Raw genomic sequence first — 22996 nt, forward strand, 5'->3', positions numbered from 1 at the left:
ATCCAAGGGAACACTGACTCTGTCAAAGATGATCCAAAAGGAATTGATGAAAAGTCCCAACTACAAACAACAGAATCAAAATAGGCTGAGGGGACACCCGGATTTGAACCAGGGACCTCTTGATCTGCAGTCAAATGCTCTACCACTGAGCTATATCCCCAGCTTTTCAGTAAAATCAGAATGACATAATATCAGTACATCATGAAAGAGTGAGAGGATCATGCTAAGTTGTGCCGGAAAGTACAGGCTTGAAACTGTGGAACAGGGGAAGTAGTAGTTAATAATATTTATTAAAATAAAACTGGATCATTTAAAAAACAGATTAATTTGTTTCATTGCTATTTTATTTGAATAGGCAGTGGTACATAAGACCAATGCCTCTACATACAATGATTGTTTTGAAACATTCTTAAAGCGGAAGAGGTTTTTACATGACACATTATCATTTGATGATTGGTTACCACAATCACCGAGATGGTGGTGAAGTATGAATGTTTTTTGGCCAAATTACGGAGGAAAAACATTTCTACATACCACTACAATTCGGTATTTGGAAGGAACACCCAAACACCCCTTTCAAGTACCTTCGATTTAATACATCAAAAAAAGCCACTTTGTGCTTGCAACTGGCCTGATTCTTCAGACCAGCCTTCTTGCAACTGCAACGAGGGTTTGTACATCTTGCACGTAGGCAGAGCTTTCAAGGAGAAATTAAATAGTTCCTACGTTGCACAAAAATGAAGTGCTTCAAACAAGCACATACTTTTAATGCACAGGGAAAAGGTGGAATATATGTAAGACTGAGGACACAGGTGAAATGAGAAATAGACTGACTGCATCGCTGCACAGTATTCTAAGCCATTTCTTTAGTGCGATTCAAGAAAGCATCAAACAGTATAACAAATTTGTCAATTTGTTTCATAGTCCATTCCCTTTCTTTAGTGCAGTAAAAGGAAGAGCCAAATTACAAAATAGATCAATGATCTTTCAGAAATTTCCCAAAGGGAATACCAAGCCGAGTGTTAAAACTCCATTTACTCACAGGTTTTGAGCAGCAAACTCTGTAATGCTATTAAAGTGCAATATCCAAGGGAACACTGACTCTGTCAAAGATGATCCAAAAGGAATTGATGAAAAGTCCCAACTACAAAATCAAAATAGTCTGAGGGGACACCCGGATTTGAACCAGGGCCATCTTGATCTGCAGTCAAATGCTCTACCACTGAGCTATATCCCCAGCTTTTCAGTAAAATCAGAATGACATAATATCAGTACATCATGAAAGAGTGAGAGGATCATGCTAAGTTGTGCCGGAAAGTACAGGCTTGAAACTGTGGAACAGGAGAAGTAGTCCTTAATATTATTTATTAAAGTAAAACTGGATCATTTAAAAAACAGATTAATTTGTTTCATTGCTATTTTATTTGAATAGGCAGTGGTACATAAGACCAATGCCTCTACATACAATGATTGTTTTGAAACATTCTTAAAGGGGAAGAGGTTTTTACGTGACACATTATCATTTGATGATTGGTTACCACAATCACCGAGATGGTGGTGAAGTATGATTGTTTTTTGGCCAAATTACGGAGGAAAAACATTTCAACATACCACTACAATTCGGTATTTGGAAGGAACACCCAAACACCCCTTTCAAGTACCTTCGATTTAATACATCAAAAAAAGCCACTTTGTGCTTGCAACTGGCCTGATTCTTCAGACCAGCCTTCTTGCAACTGCAACGAGGGTTTGAACATCTTGCACGTAGGCAGAGCTTTCAAGGAGAAATTAAATAGTTCCTACGTTGCACAAAAATGAAGTGCTTCAAACAAGCACATACTTTTAATGCACAGGGAAAAGCTGGAATATATGTAAGACTGAGGACACAGGTGAAATGAGAAATAGACTGACTGCATCGCTGCACAGTATTCTAAGCCATTTCTTTAGTGCGATTCAAGAAAGCATCAAACAGTATAACAAATTTGTCAATTTGTTTCATAGTCCATTCCCTTTCTTTAGTGCTGTAAAAGGAAGAGCCAAATTCCAAAATAGATCAATGATCTTTCAGAAATTTCCCAAAGGGAATACCAAGCCGAGTGTTAACACTCCATTTACTCACAGGTTTTGAGCAGCAAACTCTGTAATGCTATTAAAGTGCAATATCCAAGGGAACACTGACTCTGTCAAAGATGATCCAAAAGGAATTGATGAAAAGTCCCAACTACAAACAACAGAATCAAAATAGTCTGAGGGGACACCCGGATTTGAACCAGGGACCTCTTGATCTGCAGTCAAATGCTCTACCACTGAGCTATATCCCCAGCTTTTCAGTAAAATCAGAATGACATAATATCAGTACATCATGAAAGAGTGAGAGGATCATGCTAAGTTGTGCCGGAAAGTACAGGCTTGAAACTGTGGAACAGGCGAAGTAGTCCTTAATATTATTTATTAAAGTAAAACTGGATCATTTAAAAAACAGATTTATTTTTTCATTGCTATTTTATTTGAATAGGCCGTGGTACATAAGACCAATGCCTCTACATACAATGATTGTTTTGAAACATTCTTAAAGGGGAAGAGGTTTTTACGTGACACATTATCATTTGATGATTGGTTACCAAAATCACCGAGATGGTGGTGAAGTATGATTGTTTTTTGGCCAAATTACGATGGAAAAACATTTCTACATACCACTACAATTCGGTATTTGGAAGGAACACCCAAACACCCCTTTCAAGTACCTTCAATTTAATAAATCAAAAAAAGCCACTTTGTGCTTGCAACTGGCCTGATTCTTCAGACCAGCCTTCTTGCAACTGCAACGAGGGTTTGTACATCTTGCACGTAGGCAGAGCTTTCAAGGAGAAATTAAATAGTTCCTTTTTTTTTTTATATAATTTTATTAAACATTTTCAAAGAATTTTTCTCAACATTGTCCTGCATTTGATTACAGCACAATCTGATTACATAAATACTTAAGTACATTATCATACATTTTGTGGCATACCAAAAACAGAAAGCATATAGATAAAAATCCTACGCATAAATGATGCCCACATTTATACATCAATTAATAAAAGAACGACAACTGAATATAAAATGAAATAAAGGGAGGAAATAAACAGGATAAAGACCATAGAATACAAAGAAAAAAAGAAAGAGTATTTCTTTCACTGTGCTGGGTTCATCCTACTATTTTTCCACCCCGTAATAGGTTGCCATATCCTATTACCTAAAGCCTTAGCCCTCCTTCCTTTTCTTTCATAAATTGCTTTTTCTAGGTTGTATATTGACAGCAGACTTGCAATCCATTCCTGAAATGGGGGGGGAGCTTTATTCAGCCAGTTTCTTGCTACACATAAACGATAGACTGCGAGTGAGACAAAAATAAACTCTACTGGCATATCATCTGCCGTGCAACCCACCCCTAGTATAACTAATTTATCAGTGAGTTGAATCTTAAGGTTGAGTGATTTATCAAAAAAGTCCTCTATGGCTTTTTTCAAGGTAAACAATTGTGGGCATTGCGAAAACATGTGTATGATATCTGCTTCATTTGAATTGCAGCGGGGGCATGTTATACCTGACGTGCCACCCCATTGTGCTATTCTGGCCGGGGTATGATAGAGGGAAAATACCGTCTTGAAGTGCTGTGATTGAAGAGTCGCGGAACATAACACTGTTCTGCCCAGATCCAAAGACGTCTGGAAAGTTTCTAATCCTGACTCCAATTTTTCAGCCCATTTTTGTGCATACTTAGTCCTTTCATCTGTTTTATTTCCTTTCAATTCTACATAAAGTTGTCTAATTGTACACTTATTAGTTATTTCTAAATATTCCATCACTTTACAATGTCCCATTCCGGCCGGACCACCATGTTTTTGAGTTAAAAAGCTCCTAACCTGGAGATATTTGAAAAAGCTGTTATTTTCTAGCCCAAATTTACTTTTTAAAGTCGCGAACTGTAACATATTCCCCTGATTGTCCAATAAATTCCCTATTTTCCCTATCCCCTTATTATGCCAGTCTCGCATAGTACCATCCCTAAAAATCTCCTCCGGTAATGAACAATTTGAAAATAGCCGCGTATAGTTATTAAACCTACCCAATCCCAATTTTTTCGACACTCCTTGCCACACCCTGTAGGCTGCCTTTAAGGTCTTAAATCTTGTATGCTTGAAATAACTAAAATCTATTGTATTTAGGAACCCATTTTCAGCCTCCTCCCCCAATAGTGTTGTATAGACGTTGTAGGCATTATTTGATCCTGTCTCGGTTTCTCCTGTGTTCTCTCTGCCTCCCCCTCCTAAAAGCCCCCAGCAATACTGTATTACAGCTGCCCAATAGTAGAGCCTGAAATCCGGCGCCCCCCAGCCGCCTTTATCTCTGCCTACCGTTAAATGTCTATAAGCTCTCCTTGTTTTTCCTTTGGCCCAAATAAATTTGTTCAGGATTGCTTCTAATTTATTAAACCATGTATTTTCAAAAAATAATGGGATAGACCTGAAAAAAAAAAGTACCTTTGGAAAAGTAACCATTTTGATTACATTAATACGGCCCATTAAAGTCAGGTGTAGGTTATTCATTCTTTCTGTGTCAGTTTTTATTTTTAGCAATAGCGGGTTCATGTTTATTTCCACTAGTCTGTCTAAGTCAGTGGTGATCTTGACGCCTAAATACGTCACTTCATTAGCTACTCTTATATCCTGAAAATTCACCCAGTTATTTTGTATAATCTGCGTTTTCCCTTTATTCAGTGAATATCCTGCAATGTTTCCAAAACGCACAGCTTCTTGTTCGATTTCTGAGATAGCCAAACCAGGTTCTGGGGTAACCACTGCCACGTCATCTGCGTAGGCAAGTGTTTTATACTCCTGTGTGAGTAATTTAATTGGAAGAATGTTGGTATTCTCTTCCAGTCTACGCAGAAAGGGGTCTAGGTTTAAGGCAAATAGCAATGGCGAGGCCGGACAGCCCTGCCTTGTACCACGCCTTATACGTATGCCCTCGGTATAACCTCTATTTACTCTTACTTTAGCTGTGGGCTCTAAATATAGCGCCTTTATGGCCTTTATATATCCTGCCCCTAACCCAAACCATTCCAAGACCTTCCACAGGTACCCCCAGGAGACCCTGTCGAAGGCCTTCTCTGCATCCAAGAAAATGGCTGAAGCAGGGTCTCCTGTAACACCTGCTGCGTCTAATATGGTAACCATCTGTCTGGTGTGTTGAGTGGTCCCTTTGCCAGGTATGAATCCGTGCTGTGTTGCGACTACCATCCCCTCAATTACCCTACTTAGTCTTTGGGAGAGAGCCTTGGAGTAGATTTTCGCATCCGCATTCATAAGCGTTATTGGCCTATATGAGCCTGGATCTAAGTGTGATTTGTTTTTTTTCAAAATAACTATAATATTTGCGCCGGCCCACGATTTTGGTGTATTTTCCCCTCTCTGCGCGTGTCTCAAAGTTTCCAACATGTCAACCCCCAGGGTATCCCAAAAAACTCTATAAAATTCCGCCGGAATTTGATCGGGTCCCGCAGCTTTTCCTGACGGGAGTTTGGTTACTGCCATATGGATCTCACCCAGCGTTAGAGTGGATTCCAACATCTCCTTATCCTCCTCACCCAGTTCTTTATGGGGGATATCCATTAGGTAGTTCTCAATCTCATCCTCCACGTCACCCAAGTCCTGATCGTATAGCTCAGAATAAAATTCCCTGAACACCTCCCTCACATCTGCTGCCTTGGTCATCACATTTCCCCTTTTATCACGAATTTCTTTAATTTCTCCTGCTGCCATATCTTGTCTAATACGGACTGCTAACATATGTCCTACTCGTTCATTAAATTCATAACATTTCTCCCTTTTTGCCAGGTAGTTACTTGCCGCTTTATTTGCCAATTTTTCGCTAGTCTCTGCTCTCTTTAGTTCTATTTCCAATAAAACCTCTTCCAAAGGCCCCTGATTAATAACCGCCTGGATAAGCTGTTGTTCTAGCTCTGTTAAGGCCTGTAGCCTATTTATTAATTCAAGCTTTTCTTTTTTACTCCTATGCAGAGTATATGCCAGTGTTTCCCCTCTTACCCCTGCTTTGAATGTGTCCCAGACCACTCCTACGGAGGCCATACCTCTATTTAACTCCCAGAACTGCCTAATCCATATATTCATTCTATTAATGTAGTCTTCTTCTTTAAGCAACCCTCTTTCAAAGGTCCAATTGTATTCTCTACCTGCAGCATTGGAGTTCTGAGGTATAGTCATCACCAGTGGGTTATGATCTGAGAAAACCCTGGGCAGTTTTTCTATTTTTAAATTTGTAGCTAAGGTACTGGAGGCTAGGAAATAGTCTAATCTAGCAACAGCCTTATGGGGTGCCGAGTAAAAGGTACTACCCGTTCCCACGGGATTTTGTGCTAACCAGACATCAACCAGAGCATTATTGTCCATTAAATGAGTGATAGCTCTACGAGTTTTCTTCTTGCGATCACCCTTCATCCCCCCTCCCGGCCTACACAATCCTGATAGCCCATCAACATTGAAATCCCCACATAAAATTACTGGTTCTGCCCATAATGCCAGCTCGATATCAAGTAGTTCAAATATCTCAGGTTCATCATCATTGGAGCCATAGACAGACACAATTGTATAACGTCCTCCAACAGTCTCCCCTTCAATCATCACCCATCTCCCTTCCTCATCCTCCTTCTTTTTCTTAACCACCATGATCCCCTTCTTTGCAACAATTGCCACCCCTTTCATTTTTACATCTTGTTTTGTGTATGCTAATACTTCATACCCTAATTGATCAATAAGATATTTATCCTTTCCTCTCACGTGTGTCTCCTGAAAGCATATAACGTCCAATTTCAGTAGTCTACACATGGCTGCAACTTTCTGTCTTTTCCCTCCATCGTTTAAACCGCAGATATTAATGGTTGCAACTCTTAACGCCATCTAAACTTGTAGATTAGAACCACAATTATCATCCTTAATCTATCTATTGTCATCTGTTTGTGTCCACATAACTTCTTTCCTTGTGCTGTGCATAACCTAAATTCTACACCATCCCCTTCCCCCCCCCCACCCTCTCCCACCCCCTTGTCCCCCCTCCCCTTACAGACCCCCCCCCTACTACAGGCAAATAGGTCAGTCATGACCTATGTGTGGCTACACGCTGCTGCAGCGTCGCCTCCCTCTCTCCTGATCAGCCTACCCGTATATTCCTATGCTTCAGTCTAACTTGAAATATAAAGCCTATACTGGGTCCGATTCCCTGCTTCTCTTTCCTTTCTGATTCTCCGTGATTTCTGCAAGATATTCGCCTGCTTTTACTTCTGAAAAGAACATTCTAACACGACCACCAGTAACAACTTTCAGCTTTGAGGGAAACATTAGGTACGCTTCAGAGCCTTGACGTTGAAATGGGGTGATTAGCTGTCTAAGTTTCCATCTTCTTTCAACGGTTGTGTGGCAAAAGTCCGGCCTCGTGAAAAATGTGATCCCATCAACTGATTTTTTTTTCTCTGGTCTGGCAGATTCCATAACTTCTTGCCTAGCCAAAAAATTTCCAAAGAAAACTAGCATTGCCCTAGGAAGGATTTTCTGATTATTCTGACTATTGTCTCTTGTTTTCTTCTGCGTCAGTGGGAATCTGTGCGCTCTTTGGATTTCTAGCTCCCACTGCCAGTGTGACTCTGGATATGCACCTTTCAGCAGTTTGACCATGAACCCTCTTGGATCATTCCCTTCCAGTCCTTCTTCTAGTCCCAGAAATCTTAGATTGTTCCTTCGCTGACGATTCTCGAAATCCTCGAGCTTCCATTGTAGATCCTCAATCACTTTCCCTTGCTCCGCTTTAGACGCCTGCCAGTCTGTGACTTCGTCCTCCAACCTACCGGTTCTTTCCTCAACCTGAACCACTCTTTCTTCCACCTCCTCGTATTTTTTATTCATCTTTCTGATGCTTGCCTGTATTTTTTTAGTATCCTGTCTAGCTCTCCTGCTCTCCAGACGAGCTACTATATGCATTTGTTTTAGCATGGCAAACATCCCATCCAAAGTCGCTTGTGGTGGTGCTTCGGCTGCATCTTGGGAGATATTTATAGAGTGATTATCGGGGGTGACGCCTAGCTCTTGGTCCTGGTACAATTTGGAGGTACTGCCATAGTCCCAAAGCAGTTTCCTGTTTGTGCTTGATGCGGCTCTATCAATGTCTCTGTCTCTTCTTATCATAGTACGCCTTTTTTTCCGCTGTGTATCTTTATTTCTCTGACCGCTAATATGGGACCCTTCAGATTCAGACTCAGAACCTAGTGAGAGATCAGTAGTACTATCCTCTTCCTCTGAGCGCAGCGAGGAATCAGAACCTTCAGTCCCAGTATAGAATTTTTCTGCCTCTGGGGAAAGTATTCTCCTTCCTTTACCACCTTTAATAGCCCGACTTTCTACGCTTTTCATACTTCCCCAGGTGGATTGCCCTAGAGTATTGCTGTCCCCAGGCGTAGGTGCAATATCTATTTCTAACAGAGCTTCCAGCATTTGCTCGTTACTGTTATTATTATTTGTCAGTTCTCCTACCTCCTCCGGCTCTAATGTGTCCACGTCTGTAGCAGCGTCTGCAGTGGTGTCTGTTACAGCGTCTGTTACCGCGTCTGAATCCCCTGGAGCAGACACGGGAGCCTTCTCGCTGAGCGCGGCTCTTTCCTGCACGCACGCCTGAGACACCGGTTGCTCGGCAACCACCGTGCTTGCATCCTCGCGGTTGCAGCGTTCAGCTTCCGTGTTCGTTTCAGCGCCCGGGGCCGCTGTGTCTTCCGTGATTAGAATCGTCGGCTGCATCCTGGCTGCAAAAGCCTCCGTGACTGTGGGTTGCCGAGGATCTTTGCCAGGTACACTGTTTGCTTGCTTCGTGTTCCCGCTGTCCGATTGATGGCGCTTCTGTTGCTGTTGTTCCTTTGACACCGCGGCTCCTGCCTGGAGCGCACCCTTAGATTCAGTCTTTTCCTTTTCCTTTTCCTTGGCGGTTTTTTCTGTTTTTTCTCCTTTCTTGGGCTGCGCTTTTTGAACGGTTCCACTTGTTACAGCGGCTCTTCTGCTTGGCGCTGTTGATTTAGGGATTGCCCCTGTGCGCTGTGCCATCCTTTTCAGTGTAGCAATACCTTGACTAAGCGTTCTCGTCAGTTTCACTTCAAGGTAGCCCAGTAGGATTGACAGTGCTTTCCTTATTGCTTCGGATCCTTCTTTCCCGCTGCTAGTTATCTGGAAGATCAGCATAACTCTTCATTTCAGCATGCTTTTTCCATACATGATACAGGAGAGGGAGTAGGTGCGACTACCTCCTACAGCAGCTTAGCGGCCATCTTGCCCCAGTCCAGGTTTTTTCTCCAAAAGGCCCATAGGAATGAATGGGAAGCGAAATTAAATAGTTCCTAATTTGCACAAAAATGAAGTGCTTCAAACAAACACATACTTTGTATGGACAGAGAAGAGATGGAATATATGTAAGACTGAGGACACAGGTGTAATGAGAAATAGATTGATTGCATAGCTGCCCAGTATTCTAAGCCATTTCTTTAGTGCGATTCAAGAGAGCACCAAACAGTATAACAAATTTGTCAATTGGTTTCATAGTCCATTCCCTTTGTTTAGAGCTGTGAAAGGTAGAGCCGAATTCCAAAATAGATCAATGATGTTTCAGAAATTTCCCATAGGGAATACCAAGCCCAGTGTAAAAAATGCAGTTACTCACAAGTTTTAATCAGCAACACTGTAATGTTATTAAAGTGTAACATCCAAGGGAACACTGACTCTGTCAAAGATGATCCAAATGGGATTCATGAAAATTCCCAACTACAAACAGCAGATTCAAAATAGTATGAAGGGACACCCGGATTTGAACCAGGGACCTCTTGATCTGCAGTCAAATGCTCTACCACTGAGCTATATCCCCAGCTGTCAGCCAAGATCAGAATGACAATATATCAGTACATCATGAAAGAGTGAGAGGATCATGCTAAGTTGTGCCGGAAAGTACAACCTTGAAACTGTGGAACTGTAGAAGTAGTTCTTAATATTATTTATTAAAGGAAAAATGGATCATTAAAAAAAAAAATATGTATTTGTTTGATTGATATTTTATTTGAATAGGCAGTGGTACATAGGACCAATGCCTGCACTTAAAATGTTTGTTTTGAAACATTCTCAAAGGGGAAGAGGTTTTTACGGGATACCTTATTGTTTCATGTTTGGTTACCACAATCACTCAGATGGTGATGAAGTATGATTGTTTTGGGCCACATTACGGTGGAAAAACATTTCTACATGCCACTACAATTCGGTATTTGGAAGGTACACCCAAACACCCCTTTCACGGACCTTCGATTTAAAACATCAGAAAAAGCCACTTTGTGCTTGCAAATGGCCTGATTCTTCAGGCCAGCCTTCTTGCAACTGCAACAATGGTTCGTACATCTTGCACGTAGGTAGAGCATTTAAGGAGAAATTAAATAGTTCCTACGTTGCACAAAAATGAAGTGCTTCAAACAAGCACATACTTTGGATGCACAGGGAAAAGGTGGAATATATGAAAGACTGAGGACACAGGTGAAATGAGAAATAGACTGACTGCATCGCTGCACAGTATTCTAAGCCATTTCTTTAGTGCGATTCAAGAAAGCACCAAACAGTATAACAAATTTGTCAATTTATTTCATAGTCCATTCCCTTTCTTTAGTGCTGTAAAAGGAAGAGCCAAATTCCAAAATAGATCAATGATCTTTCAGAAAGTTCCCAAATGGAACACCAAGCCGAGTGTTAAAACTGCATTTACTCACAGGTTTTGAGCAGCAAACTCTGTAATGATATTAAAGTGCAATATCCAAGGGAACACTGATTCTGTCAAAGATGATCCAAAAGGAATTGATGAAAAGTCCCAACTACAAACAACAGAATCAAAATAGTCTGAGGGGACACCCGGATTTGAACCAGGGACCTCTTGATCTGCAGTCAAATGCTCTACCACTGAGCTATATCCCCAGCTTTTCAGTAAAATCAGAATGACATAATATCAGTACATCATGAAAGAGTGAGAGGATCATGCTAAGTTGTGCCGGAAAGTACAGGCTTGAAACTGTGGAACAGGAGAAGTAGTCCTTAATATTATTTATTAAAGTAAAACTGGATCATTTAAAAAACAGATTAATTTGTTTCATTGCTATTTTATTTGTATAGGCAGTGGTACATAAGACCAATGCCTCTACATACAATGACTGTTTTGAAACATTCTTAAAGGGGAAGAGGTTTTTACGTGACACATTATCATTTGATGATTGGTTACCACAATCACCGAGATGGTGGTGAAGTATGATTGTTTTTTGGCCAAATTACGGAGGAAAAACATTTCTACATACCACTACAATTCGGTATTTGGAAGGAACACCCAAACACCCCTTTCAAGTACCTTCGATTTAATACCTCAAAAAAAGCCACTTTGTGCTTGCAACTGGCCTGATTCTTCAGACCAGCCTTCTTGCAACTGCAACGAGGGTTTGAACATCATGCACGTAGGCAGAGCTTTCAAGGAGAAATTAAATAGTTCCTACGTTGCACAAAAATGAAGTGCTTCAAACAAGCACATACTTTTAATGCACAGGGAGAAGCTGGAATATATGTAAGACTGAGGACACAGGTGAAATGAGAAATAGACTGACTGCATCGCTGCACAGTATTCTAAGACATTTCTTTAGTGCGATTCAAGAGAGCACCAAACAGTATAACAAATTTGTCAATTTGTTTCATAGTCCATTCCCTTTCTTTAGTGCTGTAAAAGGAAGAGCCAAATTCCAAAATAGATCAATGATCTTTCAGAAATTTCCCAAAGGGAATACCAAGCCGAGTGTTAAAACTCCATTTACTCACAGGTTTTGAGCAGCAAACTATGTGATGCTATTAAAGTGCAATATCCAAGGGAACACTGACTCTGTTAAAGATGATCCAAAAGGAATTGATGAAAAGTCCCAACTACAAACAACAGAATCAAAATAGTCTGAGGGGACACCCGGAGTTGAACCAGGGACCTATTGATCTGCAGTCAAATGCTCTACCACTGAGCTATATCCCCAGCTTTTCAGTAAAATCAGAATGACATAATATCAGTACATCATGAAAGAGTGAGAGGATCATGCTAAGTTGTGCCAGAAAGTACAGGCTTGAAACTGTGGAACAGGAGAAGTAGTAGTTAATATTATTTATTAAAGGAAAGATGTATCATTTAAAAAACGGATTACTTTGTTTCATTGCTATTTTATTTGAATAGGCAGTGGTACATAAGACCAATGCCTCTACATACAATGATTGTTTTGAAACATTCTTAAAGGGGAAGAGGTTTTTACGTGACACATTATCATTTGATGATTGGTTACCACAATCACCGAGATGGTGGTGAAGTATGATTGTTTTTTGGCCAAATTACGATGGAAAAACATTTCTACATACCACTACAATTCGGTATTTGGAAGTAACACCCAAACACCCCTTTCAAGTACCTTTGATTTAATACATAAAAAAAAAGCCACTTTGTGCTTGCAACTGGCCTGATTCTTCAGACCAGCCTTCTTGCAACTGCAACGAGGGTTTGTACATCTTGCACGTAGGCAGAGCTTTCAAGGAGAAATTAAATAGTTCCTAAGTTGCACAAAAATGAAGTGCTTCAAACAAACACATACTTTGTATGGACAGAGAAGAGATGGAATATATGTAAGACTGAGGACACAGGTGTAATGAGAAATAGATTGATTGCATAGCTGCCCAGTATTCTAAGCCATTTCTTTAGTGCGATTCAAGAGAGCACCAAACAGTATAACAAATTTGTCAATTGGTTTCATAGTCCATTCCCTTTGTTTAGAGCTGTGAAAGGTAGAGCCGAATTCCAAAATAGATCAATGATGTTTCAGAAATTTCCCATAGGGAATACCAAGCCCAGTGTAAAAAATGCAGTTACTCACAAGTTTTAATCAGCAACACTGTAATGGTATTAAAGTGTAACATCCAAGGGAACACTGGCCCACATGCATCAAGCACTTTTTCATTCGCAAACGGTGCGATTCCTTAAAATCGGCCGTTTGCGAATGCAAAAGTGCTTTTTGGGATGCATGAAGCAATTTTAGAATTCGTAACATGTTTGCGAATTCTAAAATTGCGGGTGCTTTTAAGAAGTCGCAGATGTGCGATTTCTTAAAAGCAATGCATCATTATTTTAAAAAGTGAAAATTCGCAAATAGGGTGCCAAATTTACCGAGTGGTTGAACCACTCGGTAAATTTGGAAAAAGTGTTTAAAATGTTGAAAATGCTTTTTTTTCAACATTCATGTTACGGACACACATGTCCTTAGGACATGTGTGTGTGCAACATGATGCGAAAAATACATTTCAGGGGTGCATGGGGGGGTCCTTTGGACCCCCCCCTGCACCCATGAAATTTTCTAAGTGCCACTCGCAATTTGCATTGACTCCTATGGGCCTTTTGGCCCATAGGAATCAATGGGAATTGTTATGTTATGTTATGTTATGCGTTTTATTTGGCGCACAGATGCTCCAGCTAAGGAGCGTCCTGGCGCCCGACAAGGCAGCTGCGCAACACAACTAAACCAAAAGACACACATATAAAACAACTAAGGGAATAAAAGGGTTTTCACCGCGCGGCGAAAGGAAAGCAAATCTCTCATAGCGCGAATTGCCGGGGGCAGGGAGTTCCACAGGACCGCCGCGCGTACTCGGAACGAGCGTCCTCCAGCTCTACTCCGCTTGAAGCGTGGCACAACAGCCAGTTCTAAGTCCGCAGATCTTAGGAGTCGCGCTGGGGTGTAATTCGCAAGGAGGGCCATAAGGATCGTTGCTGGGGACCCCTTCAAAATTTTATAGGCGATGCAGAGGACCTTAAACTGGATCCGCTGGGCCACCGGAAGCCAGTGCAGTGACCGCAGGGTACTAGAGGTAGGACAGAATCTTGGGAGGCCTACCACCGCTCTGGCTGCGGCGTTCTGAATCCTTTGTAAGCGCCCGATCTCTGCCTGATTCAGACCAACCAGCAGGGAACTCGCATAATCCAGCCTGGAGATCACAGTGGCTTGGATCATGAGTTGCCTGGTGGGGGCATCGAAGAACTTAAGCACAGGATGAAGCCCGCGCAGGATGCCAAAGCAGCATGCTGCCGTGCGTTTGGTATGGCACACAAACGTAAGGGCAGGGTCCAGCCAGACCCCGAGGTTCTTAAGCTCGGCGACTGGGATGGGAACAGGACCCAGATCCCCAGGCCACCAACTCTCCCCCCACAGATCCGGCTGTCTGCCAAAAACCATGACCTCGGTCTTACTAGCGTTCAGCTGGAGACAATTAGACGTCATCCAGCTCGCGACCGCCTGCAGTCCTTGTTGAATTGCGAAAATTAACTTAAGAATTCGATATTTCTTTGGGATTCGGTAAAAATTGCGATTTTTACCGAATCACAAAGAAATACCGAAAAAAATGATGCATAGCATTTTGCACTTCTTAATTTGCGATTCCTTATTTTTCGCAAATTAAGAAATGCAAAATGACACAATGATGCATGTGGGCCACTGACTCTGTCAAAGATGATCCAAATGGGATTCATGAAAATTCCCAACTACAAACAGCAGATTCAAAATAGTATGAGGGGACACCCGGATTTGAACCAGGGACCTCTTGATCTGCAGTCAAATGCTCTACCACTGAGCTATATCCCCAGCTGTCAGCCAAGATCAGAATGACAATATATCAGTACATCATGAAAGAGTGAGAGGATCATGCTAAGTTGTGCCAGAAAGTACAACCTTGAAACTGTGGAACTGTAGAAGTAGTTCTTAATATTATTTATTAAAGGAAAAATGGATCATTAAAAAAAATATATGTATTTGTTTGATTGGTATTTTATTTGAATAGGCAGTGGTACATAGGACTAATGCCTGCACTTAAAATGTTTGTTTCGAAACATTCTCAAAGGGGAAGAGGTTTTTACGGGATACCTTATTGTTTCATGTTTGGTTACCACAATCACTCAGATGGTGATGAAGTATGATTGTTTTGGGCCACATTACGGTGGAAAAACATTTCTACATACCACTACAATTTGGTATTTGGAAGGTACACCCAAACACCCCTTTCACGGACCTTCGATTTAAAACATCAGAAAAAGCCACTCACTTTGTGCTTGCAAATGGCCTGATTCTTCAGGCCAGCCTTCTTGCAACTGCAACAACGGTTCGTACATCTTGCACGTAGGCAGAGCATTTAAGGAGAAATTAAATAGTTCCTACGTTGCACAAAAATGAAGTGCTTCAAACAAGCACATACTTTTAATGCACAGGGAAAAGGTGGAATATATGTAAGACTGAGGACACAGGTGAAATAAGAAATAGACTGACTGCATCGCTGCACAGTATTCTAAGCCATTTCTTTAGTGCGATTCAAGAGAGCACCAAACAGTATAACAAATTTGTCAATTTGTTTCATAGTCCATTCCCTTTCTTTAGTGCTGTAAAAGGAAGAGCCAAATTCCAAAATAGATCAATGATCTTTCAGAAATTTCCCAAAGGGAATACCAAGCCGAGTGTTAAAACTCCATTTACTCACAGGTTTTGAGCAGCAAACTATGTAATGCTATTAAAGTGCAATATCCAAGGGAACACTGACTCTGTCAAAGATGATCCAAAAGGAATTGATGAAAAGTCCCAACTACAAACAACAGAATCAAAATAGTCTGAGGGGACACCCGGATTTGAACCAGGGACCTCTTGATCTGCAGTCAAATGCTCTACCACTGAGCTATATCCCCAGCTTGTCAGTAAAATCAGAATGACATAATATCAGTACATCATGAAAGAGTGAGAGGATCATGCTAAGTTGTGCCGGAAAGTACAGGCTTGAAACTGTGGAACAGGAGAAGTATTCCTTAATATTATTTATTAAAGTAAAACTGGATCATTTAAAAAACAGATTAATTTTTTAATTGCAATTTTATTTGAATAGGCCGTGGTACATAAGACCAATGCCTCTACATACAATGATTGTTTTGAAACATTCTTAAAGGGGAAGAGGTTTTTACGTGACACATTATCATTTGATGATTGGTTACCACAATCACCGAGATGGTGGTGAAGTATGATTGTTTTTTGGCCAAATTACGATGGAAAAACATTTCTACATACCACTACAATTCGGTATTTGGAAGTAACACCCAAACACCCCTTTCAAGTACCTTTGATTTAATACATCAAAAAAAGCCACTTTGTGCTTGCAACTGGCCTGATTCTTCAGACCAGCCTTCTTGCAACTGCAACGAGGGTTTGTACATCTTGCACGTAGGCAGAGCTTTCAAGGAGAAATTAAATAGTTCCTAAGTTGCACAAAAATGAAGTGCTTCAAACAAACACATACTTTGTATGGACTGAGAAGAGATGGAATATATGTAAGACTGAGGACACAGGTGTAATGAGAAATAGATTGATTGCATAGCTGCCCAGTATTCTAAGCCATTTCTTTAGTGCGATTCAAGAGAGCACCAAACAGTATAACAAATTTGTCAATTGGTTTCATAGTCCATTCCCTTTGTTTAGAGCTGTGAAAGGTAGAGCCGAATTCCAACATAGATCAATGATGTTTCAGAAATTTCCCATAGGGAATACCAAGCCCAGTGTAAAAAATGCAGTTACTCACAAGTTTTAATCAGCAACACTGTAATGGTATTAAAGTGTAACATCCAAGGGAACACTGACTCTGTCAAAGATGATCCAAATGGGATTCATGAAAATTCCCAACTACAAACAGCAGATTCAAAATAGTGTGAGGGGACACCCGGATTTGAACCAGGGACCTCTTGATCTGCAGTCAAATGCTCTACCACTGAGCTATATCCCCAGCTGTCAGCCAAGATCAGAATGACAATATATCAGTACATCATGAAAGAGTGAGAGGATCATGCTAATATGGCTGAGATACCCGCCACCCCCTCTCAACACAATCCCCAAAGGAGGGAAACCGGAAACAGTTCTTGAAGTTTTTGGAAGAGGGAGGGAGTGACCCTCCCGGCCGTATTTATTAAAACAAAATTAAAACATTAAATCAACAGTTTCATATTAATGTACAATTTCATTACCACATTGCGATGTTTGGCTAACCTTAACAGATTCTCTAATACAGAGGTTCTCCTAGCCGACCTAACATCCTACAAAACATTGACTTGCAATTTTGAAATTGTACATCCTAACGTTTAAGGGCCAACGGCAAGGTCGTAACCGGTGTCAAGATCCCTAACCAGAAATACCCCCCCCACTTGGGAGGGGCGACAGCACAGAGGCGTACCTCAAGTGCAACTACCAATTTCCCTTGACTTGACGGGGGCACCAATAAAACTCGACGCCACTTAAAGGTCGTTCGAGGACTCGTGTGAGGTATCTAGAAGGTAGCGTAGACCCCCCCCCCAAACCCCGCACAACTTACCACATCTGCCGTCGCAGACGTCACTGGCCCCGGGAAATTCCACAGGAGGGGGCTGTAACCCCTCCTACACAGGAAGGGGCCTTGACCGCCTTTCCTTTCTTTCGGCGACCCATCCTTAGAAGGGACCGCCTCCCCGTTGAGGGGCCAATGGCCACCTCTCCCGAGCGCTCCCATCCGTGTTGGGTGACGCCCACTCATAGGGATCTTCCAATTAGTGCTCACCGATCATGACCTTACCGCCCGACCAAAATAAATACGACAATGCTCACTAACCTACTAAACTAAAACCAAAAACATTGGCTACTACGAGCGTATTAAAAGCATGCTTATAAATGAACACTAAAGCCGAATTTCTTTAATCATAAAACATAAATGACATAGACCATTCTTTATTACATACTCAAAATCAACACGATAATACCACAACCTGTAACGAATTTAGAATTATCCATCAACTTTTATTCAAAACAACTGGCTGTCCTCAGGGGCTGGTGGGTGGGTCAAAATTGGCTCTTCGTCCCGTCTCGAGCTCACGTGCAGCGAGGAGGTGCAGCTTCAGAGCACAGGAACAAGAGGATGCCTTCTGGTCTTGCGTCCCCTTTTATCCGTCTTCAGGGCGGGCGTAACCCCGCCCCGGCCTGCCCCGAGGGCGTGGCCAGCCGCGTCAGTGTCTAGGCCAGCCCACTCTAGGGCGGGAAAAAGCGCGCCCCGGCTACGCCGCTTCGGGCATACCAGCCGAGACTCGCTTCCCGCCCAAGATGGCTTCCCGGGGGGATCGTGGTACTCTGCCATAAGTTCGGGGGGACCGAGTGGTCGCCCCTTTCCATATGGCTGAGATACCCGCCACCCCCTCTCAACACAATCCCCAAAGGAGGGAAACCGGAAACAGTTCTTGAAGTTTTTGGAAGAGGGAGGGAGTGACCCTCCCGGCCGTATTTATTAAAACAAAATTAAAACATTAAATCAACAGTTTCATATTAATGTACAATTTCATTACCACATTGCGATGTTTGGCTAACCTTAACAGATTCTCTAATACAGAGGTTCTCCTAGCCGACCTAATATCCTACAAAACATTGACTTGCAATTTTGAAATTGTACATCCTAACGTTTAAGGGCCAACGGCAAGGTCGTAACCGGTGTCAAGATCCCTAACCAGAAATACCCCCCCCACTTGGGAGGGGCGACAGCACAGAGGCGTACCTCAAGTGCAACTACCAATTTCCCTTGACTTGACGGGGGCACCAATAAAACTCGACGCCACTTAAAGGTCGTTCGAGGACTCGTGTGAGGTATCTAGAAGGTAGCGTAGACCCCCCCCAAACCCCGCACAACTTACCACATCTGCCGTCGCAGACGTCACTGGCCCCGGGAAATTCCACAGGAGGGGGCTGTAACCCCTCCTACACAGGAAGGGGCCTTGACCGCCTTTCCTTTCTTTCGGCGACCCATGCTTAGAAGGGACCGCCTCCCCGTTGAGGGGCCAATGGCCACCTCTCCCGAGCGCTCCCATCCGTGTTGGGTGACGCCCACTCATAGGGATCTTCCAATTAGTGCTCACCGATCATGACCTTACCGCCACAGGCCGGATAGTTGACCGGCTATCCGGACCCCCCACAAAGCTCCTACCTAAAGGTCATGTTATAACGTTTTTAACCATGCTAAGAGGTCTCCTATGAGTAACTCATTCCCCACCCGAGACAAATGCACACCATCCCCCAAATACATACTGTCATCATTAATACAGCCATGCGAAATAGAATGCAATGTCCTGGAACGGAACAACCTACTCATTTTGTTATTAAGCTTTCTAACAGAATGATTCAAAGCAGGAACAGAAATAGCCCCCCGCCACACCTTTCGTGGGATCATATGGGACCACGCAATTGTGCACCCCGGAACTCTCCTCGCCAACCAACTTACAGTGGAAAGCATTGCCTCCAGGAGAAGTCGTCTACCGGTGGTGACCAAATCATTGCCCCCTAGATGTACTATGACTATAGACGGCGGTGACCTCTTCCGCCCTAACAAACCCTCGAAAAATGCTTGAAACTGGTCAATACAGAGACCGCCTCTTCCGTAGAAGGACACACTGTACCCGTATTCCCCAGCTACGTGAATCATGTCACCTGCTTTGAATACGTCCGCGGCACGCCTCACGTATGAGTGGCCCACGACCCACACCTCCTTTTTCACAGCCGGTGATGTCTGACCGCTGGCCCGGTGTTGGGTCGACTGCATAGTCCGCCCCGCCTCGTAGGCTTGCGCAACTGAAAACCAAACAAAAACAGGAAGCGTGAGTACATTATTACAGCTTCACAACATGTGCAATCGCACATACCTTTTATAACAGTTCGAGGACCAACGCCCCACACGTTTGACTTGTTCAACATTAAGACCCCTAGCTGTAGCTACTGTAGCAGCCCCTATCCGAAAGGAATGGGTCCCAAACTCGCCCGGGTTCAAGCCCGCAGCGGCAATTGACATCGCAAGCACCCGCTGAAACTGAAATTTTGTCAGTGGGGTGGCGTCCGCGTGTCTCAACAAGGTCCCCCCCATGATGCCACCCTTCGTGCTAAGTAGTCTTCTAAACACTTTACCGGACACATGGAGGACCCGGGAATCCTGCGTATGATTATGCAGTTACCCATCCCACCTTGATCGGTCTTGGACCTGACAAAGGATACAGTCATTGTCTCTCCTCTGATCTGAACGTGTTCCTGGCACAAACCCCCCGTCACATCCTGCTTGTTCCTTGCCACCAACTCGCTTACCCGCATCGCCCCATGAAATGCCAGCGTAAAAGCGGCCCGGAACAACACCGTCTCAAACTGAGATGAACATGTGGCAGGGAGTGTGGCCAACAACTGGGCCAACCTATCCAAACCTATCGGGCGCCTCTCATCTACTCTGCGACCCTCAAGGCGTTGCCACCCACGCAGCGCTTTCTGTACAACGAAAGACGCTGTCGGGTCCTGGATACCATGAGCCCTGGCAACAAAGGAAATGGCAGCACGATGCCTCTGGGCCGTCGCCACCGATTTCCCAGCCCTACGCAAGGACATCATAAAATTCACTACCCATTCCTCGTGGCCCCAAAGCCCCTCTCTATCAGTCCCCAAAAAGGCTAAATAGGACCGGAACGCCCCTTCATATGCCTTCCTCGTCCTTGGTGCTAAACTCTCTCCCACGAGGTGACGAAGTTCGGGGCACCGAGAGACCAGAGAGCTTCGGGAAAGGGTGCCGGCTCCGGGTCCGCTGTGGGAAGGAAAACCGAGAAAGCCTGCATATGAAAACGAGACAGTGCATCAGCCGCCTGGTTCATTACCCCCGGGACATGTCTAGCTCTGAATAGCACATTCAGCTGCATACACAGTAAAACAATTTCTTTGAGGAGTCTCAAAATCAGTTTGCATCGTGCTGCCTGGCTATTGATACACTCGACCACGGTCATATTGTCAGACCAAAATACCACAGAGTGATCTTTGAACCCTTCGGGCCACGTTCTCAGGGCCACCAAAATGGGGAAAAGTTCCAGGAAAGCAATATTACTTGTCAATCCATTGTCATGCCACCATGCCGGCCACCTTTGTGCCGACCATTTTGTGCCGAAGATGGCACCAAAACCCATGCTACCTGCCGAATCTGTCCATAGCCCCAGCTCTTCAGAGGACACGGCCGGTTTGTTCCAGACAACTCGACCATTGAAATCCGCCAGAAATGCCAACCAAATGCGCATGTCCTGGCGGACCTCAGCCGATAGTCTCGTGCGATGATGACCCTCCTTTAGGCCGACCATAGCTTGGGCAATCGAACGGGAAAAGGGGCGGGCCATTGGTATAACCCTCAGGGCAAAATTCAACTGTCCAACTAACTGCTGTAATTGATGCAGCGTAACTTTAGATCCACTTATACACATTTGCAAGGCTGCCCTGAACTTCAACACTTCGAAAACAACCCTCACTGGAGTCTAACTCGATCCCCAGAAACTCGAGGCAAGTCGCAGGACCCACCGTCTTACCTGGTGCCAATGGCACACCAAACTGCTTCATTAAAACACAAAATTCGGCCAAGGCCTGGCCACATTCGAGATCCCCGGCTGCCCCAAGGAACAAAAAATCATCAAGGTAATGCATTACATGTTGGAAACCGGTCTTTTTTGTGAAGACCCACTGTAGAAAACTACTGAATTTCTCGAAATAGGCGCAAGATATAGAGCACCCCATCGGCATACACCTATCCATGTAAAACTGACCCTGAAACATGAAACCCAGGAGACGCTGGTCGTCTGGGTGTACCAGGAGCAACCGGAATGCTGACTCGATATCTGACTTCGCCATCAGCGCCCCGGGCCCCAGGCGATTCAAAATGGCTACGGCCTCATCGAAGGATGCGTACCGCACCGAACACACTTCCGGGTCTATTGCATCGTTTACAGAAAGACCACGTGGAGCTGATAAATTGTGAATCAGTCGGAACTCACCTGGGTCCTTCTTGGGGACCACCCCTAAAGGAGAACAAACAAAATTCTGCACCGGGGGTATACTAAACGGGCCGGCGACCCGACCTCGAGTAACCTCCTTCCGGATTTTTTCCTGTACCACGGTCGCATGCTGCAGGACCGAGAGTTGATTTTTACACTTTTCCACACCCTGAAAGTCCCCTACTGGGATGCGGAAACCATACGAAAACCCGTTCCGCAGCACCCCAGCAGAAGTACGATCCGGGTATTCGCTGAGCCAGGGAATCATCGCCAAGGTATCAATCGGGGTAGGTAAAGGCGCCCCTCGGACCATGTTAGACCTGTTTGGCGCCTCCTCTACCCCCGTTATCACCCGTTTTGGCTCTGCACGTGGACTCAGGATGGGACGACCCGCACCCACTACATTCATGTCTAAATTTACACGATCCCTGGGGCCTAGTACATTTACTTCTGTTGAAATTCCAGCAGAACCCCTTTTTCCCTGTATTGCCGGCAGGTCTCGAGTAATCGTCAGTACCCGTACCTGATCGAAAGGGCGTCCCCGCATATTGGCGGGAGGACTCGCCAACATTACTCCCTACCAATGGCATTTTCAACATACCTGTCTCCTTCATTTTATCCCATGTCAAAGAATCATAACAATCCCAGGTTAAGCTTTTATTATGCTCTTTAGCCTTTCTAAAAAGATTATCGTAGCAGAACCAATGGTTACCCTGGTGTGATGTCGAGTACCCCATGATTCGCGACTGATAGGTCGGCAACTCGGAAAGCAACTTGGGCCTACGTTCCCCCAAGATCGACGTAAAAATCCCCCATGCTTTGCCCCAATTGCCAATATTCTCATTCACTTTAAAGGCGGCCATTTTTGCGCGCCAAACACTCGGATGCATGAGGTCTTTCTGGCCTTTAACATGCTCCACCTCATAATGATCAACAAGCAACGAGAAGATGTTCACATATTCCCCCGCCCAAATCTTCTCTTTAATTGCCAAAGGCA

General features: G+C 43.6%; 9 non-coding genes across 9 annotated transcripts; all 9 read right to left on the minus strand.

Moving 5' to 3' along the window:
* Nucleotides 1–88: 88 nt before the first annotated feature.
* Nucleotides 89–160, minus strand: TRNAC-GCA (transfer RNA cysteine (anticodon GCA)). The gene has a single exon. It is a non-coding gene; the product is annotated as a tRNA-Cys (tRNA).
* Nucleotides 161–1165: 1005 nt separating this feature from the next.
* Nucleotides 1166–1237, minus strand: TRNAC-GCA (transfer RNA cysteine (anticodon GCA)). The gene has a single exon. It is a non-coding gene; the product is annotated as a tRNA-Cys (tRNA).
* A 1012-nt stretch (nt 1238–2249) lies between these two features.
* On the minus strand, nt 2250–2321 carry TRNAC-GCA (transfer RNA cysteine (anticodon GCA)). Its single transcript has one exon. It is a non-coding gene; the product is annotated as a tRNA-Cys (tRNA).
* Nucleotides 2322–9882: 7561 nt separating this feature from the next.
* TRNAC-GCA (transfer RNA cysteine (anticodon GCA)) lies at nt 9883–9954 on the minus strand. Its single transcript has one exon. It is a non-coding gene; the product is annotated as a tRNA-Cys (tRNA).
* Nucleotides 9955–10967: 1013 nt separating this feature from the next.
* TRNAC-GCA (transfer RNA cysteine (anticodon GCA)) lies at nt 10968–11039 on the minus strand. Its single transcript has one exon. It is a non-coding gene; the product is annotated as a tRNA-Cys (tRNA).
* Nucleotides 11040–12051: 1012 nt separating this feature from the next.
* On the minus strand, nt 12052–12123 carry TRNAC-GCA (transfer RNA cysteine (anticodon GCA)). Its single transcript has one exon. It is a non-coding gene; the product is annotated as a tRNA-Cys (tRNA).
* Nucleotides 12124–14692: 2569 nt separating this feature from the next.
* Nucleotides 14693–14764, minus strand: TRNAC-GCA (transfer RNA cysteine (anticodon GCA)). The gene has a single exon. It is a non-coding gene; the product is annotated as a tRNA-Cys (tRNA).
* Nucleotides 14765–15780: 1016 nt separating this feature from the next.
* TRNAC-GCA (transfer RNA cysteine (anticodon GCA)) lies at nt 15781–15852 on the minus strand. Its single transcript has one exon. It is a non-coding gene; the product is annotated as a tRNA-Cys (tRNA).
* A 1010-nt stretch (nt 15853–16862) lies between these two features.
* TRNAC-GCA (transfer RNA cysteine (anticodon GCA)) lies at nt 16863–16934 on the minus strand. The gene has a single exon. It is a non-coding gene; the product is annotated as a tRNA-Cys (tRNA).
* Between the last annotated feature and the right edge of the window lie 6062 nt (nt 16935–22996).

This window comes from Lissotriton vulgaris, chromosome 1_1, assembly GCF_964263255.1.
Source record: "Lissotriton vulgaris chromosome 1_1, aLisVul1.2, whole genome shotgun sequence".
Classification (NCBI taxonomy): domain Eukaryota; kingdom Metazoa; phylum Chordata; class Amphibia; order Caudata; family Salamandridae; genus Lissotriton; species Lissotriton vulgaris.